This window comes from Lactuca virosa, chromosome 5, assembly GCF_052849685.1.
Source record: "Lactuca virosa cultivar CGN04683 chromosome 5, Lactuca_virosa_CGN04683_v6, whole genome shotgun sequence".
NCBI lineage: Eukaryota > Viridiplantae > Streptophyta > Magnoliopsida > Asterales > Asteraceae > Lactuca > Lactuca virosa.
In genome coordinates, this window is record NC_136430.1 from 88,818,301 (window position 1) to 88,824,788 (window position 6,488).

The 6,488-nt window shown below is 36.6% G+C and overlaps 1 pseudogene; it reads left to right on the forward strand.

Moving 5' to 3' along the window:
- Window positions 1–814: 814 nt before the first annotated feature.
- Window positions 815–3,131, forward strand: LOC145111454 (ABC transporter E family member 2-like; annotated as a pseudogene).
- Window positions 3,132–6,488: the final 3,357 nt, after the last annotated feature.

A 6,488-nucleotide genomic window follows, 5' to 3' on the forward strand; every position in this document is an offset into this window, starting at 1 on the left:
TTAGTATATATTCAACATTAAGGTGAAACCCTAATGTACATGTCTTGGTGATCGTCTTTATGACAACCTCGTTTTCATGGTGAAAACAACCCCATTCTTGGTGAAAGACAATTTAGTGAATCATCTGTGTTATTCACTTTTCTGTTCTTTAATTGCTTAGTAATTTTGTTCTTGATTGTTATACTTGAAGTGTATCCGATCAACACAAACATTCATTGATTTCTGATACGAGAGTATGGATTAGGTAAAGTCATTACTTTCCAAATATGAGAGTATGGATTATGTCGTTGTATAGGATTGAAATGCGAGGATCGACGGGATAGGGTATATTGTTTATATGCAATATATTTGAAATTTTCAAAGACTTTGAAATTATTAAGATAATAAGATCTGTAAATGAATCACAAGATATAGTTCATCCGTTCTAGGGTAGATACATACACATAAGAGAAGTATGAAATTGATGGAGCTAATTTTGTATGAATTTGAATACAGCAAAAGGAAAGCAATATAACATCGATAGAAAGAAATATACGAACAAAAGGACTGACCATTGAAATGTTATCAAGTTCATCCGTGTGTGAAGAAGAGAGATGTCAAAATTCAACCACCAACCAAACACCTTTATTCCTCTGTTTCTCTCTTCTCTCTAAGCGGATGGTAAGGCTTGGCTGGCGACCCCCTTGGCACAAGCCAGGGGCGGTGTTCAGTGCCCGTGATGACCTCCCTAACGAGGCCCACTCCCTGGAGCCTTAGGTTACACGCCATCATCGTGTTAGACGCCACTGTATATTGTTGGATTTTTTCCGCAACTATGGCTGATCGTATGACGCCTATTGCAATCCTCAAATAAGACCACTGCAAGCAGAAGAAGTGTCGTCAAGAATGTAAAAAGGGTTGTCATGTTATCAAAACTAGTATTCTTTCTCAACTGAATTTGGATTAAAAACTTCTTTCTGGGTGAGGCATGTATTTGCTTTGATTGTTTAGTCAAATTTCCTGGTTTCTTTTTCGGTTCAGCAACAACTTCACCTCTTCTTTTGGATGATATGGGAATGTGGATTGTAGAGAAACTTAGCATTCTGATCACTTGTCTATAACATTCGATTATAATTCAACAATGTGTTCTATTCTACGAAAAGTGAAAAAGTTTGATATGCTTTATTGGCAATGGCAGGTAAGCTATGTATTGAGGTCACTTCTGCATCCAAGATGGCTCAAATCTCAGAGGAGCTTTACATAGGGTGTGGTATATGCGTTAAGGTGTGTGAGTGTGATTTTCTTTTCCATTGCTTTCTATTTTCAGAACATCATGAAATCACATGATATTTTTGCTTTATTAATGTAGAAATGTCCATTTGATGCAATTGAGATCATTAATCTACCAAAAGCTTTGAACAAAGAGACAAATCATCGTTATGGGGTCAACACCTTTAAGTTATATAGGTCAACGAGCCACTCTATTTCTTTCTTTTTTTATCACATGGGTGTTTCTGTTTGTGTTTATGTTTAGTGTTTACATTAATCGCATGTTATATACCTGTCCCAAGGCCTGGGAAAGTTCTTGGTTTGGTTGGAACAAATGGAATCGGTAATTAAGTCTGCAACCCTAAAAGTTTTGGCGGGAAAATTGAAACCCAAATTAGGACATTATAAGGTAAACCTGTTGATCTCATCCTCTACACAATATCTGTGTTACTTTCTTTTACATTAGTTAACTAATGCTTCATAATTGTTTTCACAAAACCCTCCAGATTGGCAAGAAATTTTTACTTACTTCCGAGGATCTGAGTTGCAAAACTACTTCACACGTATTGTTGAAGATAATCTAAAGGTTCCATTCTACTTGATTTGATTTCTTTTTATATTTCTTTTTATTCCTGTTCCTAATTAAACTTGTTGTGTAAATTAGGTCGTTATAAAACCCCAGTATGTTGACCATATTCCAAAATCAGTTGAAGGAAATGTTGGAAAAATGCTCGATCATAAGGATGAGAGAGATGTGAAGGAATAACTTTGTGGTGATCTTGAGCTGAATCGTGTTATGGACCGAAATGTTGGAGATTTATCTAGTTGAGAGCTTCAGAGGTTTGCAATTGTTGTTGTTGCCATACAGAATGCACAAATTTATATGTTTGATGAGCCTTCGAGTTATCTTGATGTCAAACAAAGGCTTAAAGTTGCTCAATTTATCAGATCTTTGCTTACACCTAACAGGTTATGCCACCAATATTCACTTGAGTATTCAATATATAAAATCAAATTGTTATTTCTTGCATTTAATTAAATATTAACATAATCTCAATTTCAGGTATGTGGTTGTGGTTGAGCATGATTTGAGTGTTTCTCGATTACCTGTCAGACTTCATTTGTTGTCCTTATGGGAAGCCTGGTGCTTATGGTGTTGTGACACTACCCTTCTTTGTCCGAGAAGGAATTAATATATTTTTAGATGGATATGTGCATAATGAAAAACTCCGCTTTTGTGATAAATCCCTATCTTTTAAGGTAATTGTTTTCACCACTCTCTCTTTACCATCATAATTACATTTTTACCATCTTTTAATCCATGTTTTTCTATCGAAAAACAGATGGCTGAGACATTATAAGAGACAGCTGAAGAGAATAAAACACATGCACGATATAGATACCCCACAATGTCCAAAACTCTGGTTGGTTTTATACTTAAGGTGGTTGAGGGTGAATTCACAGTCTCTCAGATCATAGTCATGCTCGGTGAGAATGGAACAAGGAAGACAACGTTTATCCATATGTTGGTGCGTGTTATTACTGTTAGTGGCATTTGCTTATTTTTTTTCTTGTGTATTTTGGTTGGTGTGCTTATATTGATGACATAATGTCAAACAAGTTATACATAGGTTCATACTACACGGGAAAAGATTGTATTTGTTGTTGAACATGACTTCATGGTTATCGTCTATTTAGGGACACCATTTGTTGATTGTATTGCAACCTCAGTCGTTATCAACCGGAATGAATCTCATCTTATCTGTAAATTTTGTATATATTTTATTTTCTTGTTTACTTAGTTGTGTGTATATATATTTTGTCTTGTTATTAATGAAATTGCTACAAAATCTGGCGATTACATTTTGGCGGGACCCCACTAATTACATGCCAAGAGTCAACAAACTTAATTCAACAAAGGAGAGGGAGCAGAAACGTGCTTGGAGTTATTTTTATGTGGATGACCATTTTCCCATTGCCATGTGCCACCCTACAACGAGAGGAAAAGATAATGCAACTCCTGCTGCCTGTCATATAACAACTCTATAAAGGTCGAGGGATACATTTTTGGAGAAACACAGAAAGAGAAAGAGAAAGAGAAGGTTTCTGGGAGGAAGCAAAGAAGAAAAACAAGAGAAGAGAGGGACGGAAAGGTGGAGGCCGGAACACAGTCCCGCTTTCGGGAAAGGGCTCAGTGGGAACACGGTCTCGACTGTTCAGGCCGTGAGCCCTTTCCCTAAGCAGAGGCAGTCACAAAAACATGGGCTCAGTGGTGGATGAGAAGGTCAAAAGATTGAACAAACTTTTTTTTTTCAAGTATTGAGACTAATCTAGATATGGGAAATGCAATGCGTAATGGTTTAAGTGCATTTCATCATGTAGATATTCAAATTAATCATATTATTCACATGATGAAATAACTTTTTCATGATATAGATCGTAAAAGATTTAAAGTAAGATTTCCAATTATAACATTTTTTTTAATTCAATTAAGAATTATCACATATATAATTCGTTATCACTCAAACATACGTTTTCCACCCTGTTAATCTTCTGATTGGCCTTTATATAAGTCATAGAGTAAAGGATTAAACACTAATTAATTATGTAGAACTTGTAATTGTTTGTGTTGTTTTTCTTTTCTTTTTCTCTGACTTTTTCTTTTTTGGCAATGGTGTTTATAAATTCTGTCGGTTCCAAAAAAAATATTAGGTGGAACTAAATTATTATGGTAAATTATAAGAAACCAAAGATGTGAAAATTAATTAGCAACCAAAAATCATATATAATCCTAACGTCTTTCAGTTTTATCAATATTTTAACAAAGCAAAGTTTGATAAAAGTGATTGCGTAAATTAAACGAACCCAAATAAGAGAATTACTTTAGCGACAACACAACTTCACTTGAGTAAAAAGTTAATGGATTACTTAGTGGGTGTTTGAGAATGCTTTTTAAAAGGACTTATTAGCTTATTTGTTTTTTGTAACAACCTAAAAACAGTGATATAATTTTTCATTCAAAAACTGTGAATTTCATTCAGTAATTATTCTAAAAACCACTACTTAGTGGGTGTTTGAGAATGCTTTTTAAAAGGACTTATTAGCTTATTTGCTTTTTGTAACAACCCAAAAACAGTGATACAATTTTTCATTCAAAAACTGTGAATTTCATTCAGTAATTATTCTAAAAACCACCATTAATGTAATATTCAAAACATGAGAGTACAATTATTCAAAATGCGGAAATCATGAGGGGATGATGCTGTGCTATCACGCTGGGCTCTTCCCTCTCAAACCAGTACCTGAAACCATAAACATAAACTGTAAGCAAAAAGCTTAGTGAGTTCCCCAAAGTACCACATACCAAAACATACAACTAGGCTTAACCCTCAGGTATAAACCAACCCGATATACACATATGGGCTCCGCTCTGGGGCCTCGCCCTGGGGTATCTTTCAACCCAAACATACATTATTTTAACCCATCATCAAAACTCATATAGGCCACACAACAACTATCACCCTATATAACACAATAACGGGCTGACATTGGTACCTTCGACACATGGATACAGTGAGAAGACTCACCTCACAGACAGATAAGAACCTAAAACAACACGTTGCTCTTGAATCGACTCGACCGGTCACCTTTTTAAATATAGTGACCAAAACTCAGAATATCAAAATACCCTAAATACCCCTAGGTCAAACTCGGTTCAAAATCCAGGTCGAAATCACATGTCAAAACTCAACCTAACTAGCCACCACGTTGTGGCCTCCTTGGCCACGTCGTGGTTGCAAACCGCTGAAATAGACGGGTTTGGACCAAGTCACCACGTTGTGGCGACCTCAACCATGCCGTGGTGATGCGTCTGGACACATTAAACCAATAAGTCCTTTTTCCTTCAATTACAAAAACTCCAAGGCTCAGATCTGGTCCTTCCCATGATTTTGATAAATAAAGTTTTCAACTTTGTCCCTCAAACTCTTCCTTAAGCCAAACTCCCAAACCCAACCACTAATGGTGACTTAGGTGCTGTTTGTTTTTTCTAAAAAACCACTTCTGACCACTTATTGCTGCGCTGCACAATACTTTGCCCTTCGCAGCTGTTTGTTTTACAAAAGACTTCGGACTTAAAAACTGTTGCGCGTGTGCTGCGTGGCACAACACTTGACACTATGTTTCAAACCTCTTCACACTTTACTTTAACTTATTGCAACAATATGCAGAGGTTAAAAAACAAACAAACTTTTTATTACATGCTGCATCCGTTTAGTCCCCCTCTTATGCTACAGATTGTTGTAGAGGTGGTCCGTAGACTTCATACATTTTCTATTCGAAAAAACACCAAATCCTTAGAGTTTCACCTCTAAAGTTTCCATAATGGTTTTACACTCCAAAGTGACCTTAAAAATTGTGGCTTTATGGACTTGCATGTCCAAAACCTCAATTTTCCACTTTAGCGCAAAAATAAGGTTAATGATTAAAATCCCATGCATGACATCAAAACTTGATTATAATCTAGATCCAGGACCCTACTTGCTCACTTTGACCTGGAGATTCAGAAAGTTGCAAAATTTATGTGATCCCATCATTTAAGTCCATCAAAATCATGGAAAAAGGGGAAAAAAACAAAAGATCTAGCAACATGGCAAGAAAAGGTTGAGTCTTGGGCACTCACCAAGGTCCAAGAGATGAGCTTAGCTGAAGAAACGATGCTTTCCGTAAAACCACCTCACCTAAAGCTTCCTTATCCTTCTAAAATCACCAAAATGCACCAAGAATGAGCTCACGACTTCAATGGAGGCTAGGGTTACGGTTTCTGAGGTTGGAAGGAAGATGGAGGCTAAAACCCTAGCCTTAATGTTCCTTAAATAAAGTCTAAGACCCGAAAATTAGGGTTTTCACTAAAACGCACCCGCCACGTAGTGGTGCCTCAAGACCACACCGTAGTGCTTCATTAAAATCCCATGATCCAAACTGATACACCACATCGTGGTGATGCTCCACTATGTCGTTCCCACTCCTTTTAAAATAAATACATGAAAGATGATTCAAACCTGTATCGGATGTTACAAATCTCCCCCACTTGAATTAGACTTTCTCCTCGAAGTCCCTATCTACAAATAACTCAGGGTAGTGTTCTCGTATTTCTGCATCAGGCTCCCAAGTCCATTCATAACCTTTCTGATGCTACCATTGGACCTTGACCAAAGATAACACCTTATTGCGCAAGGCCT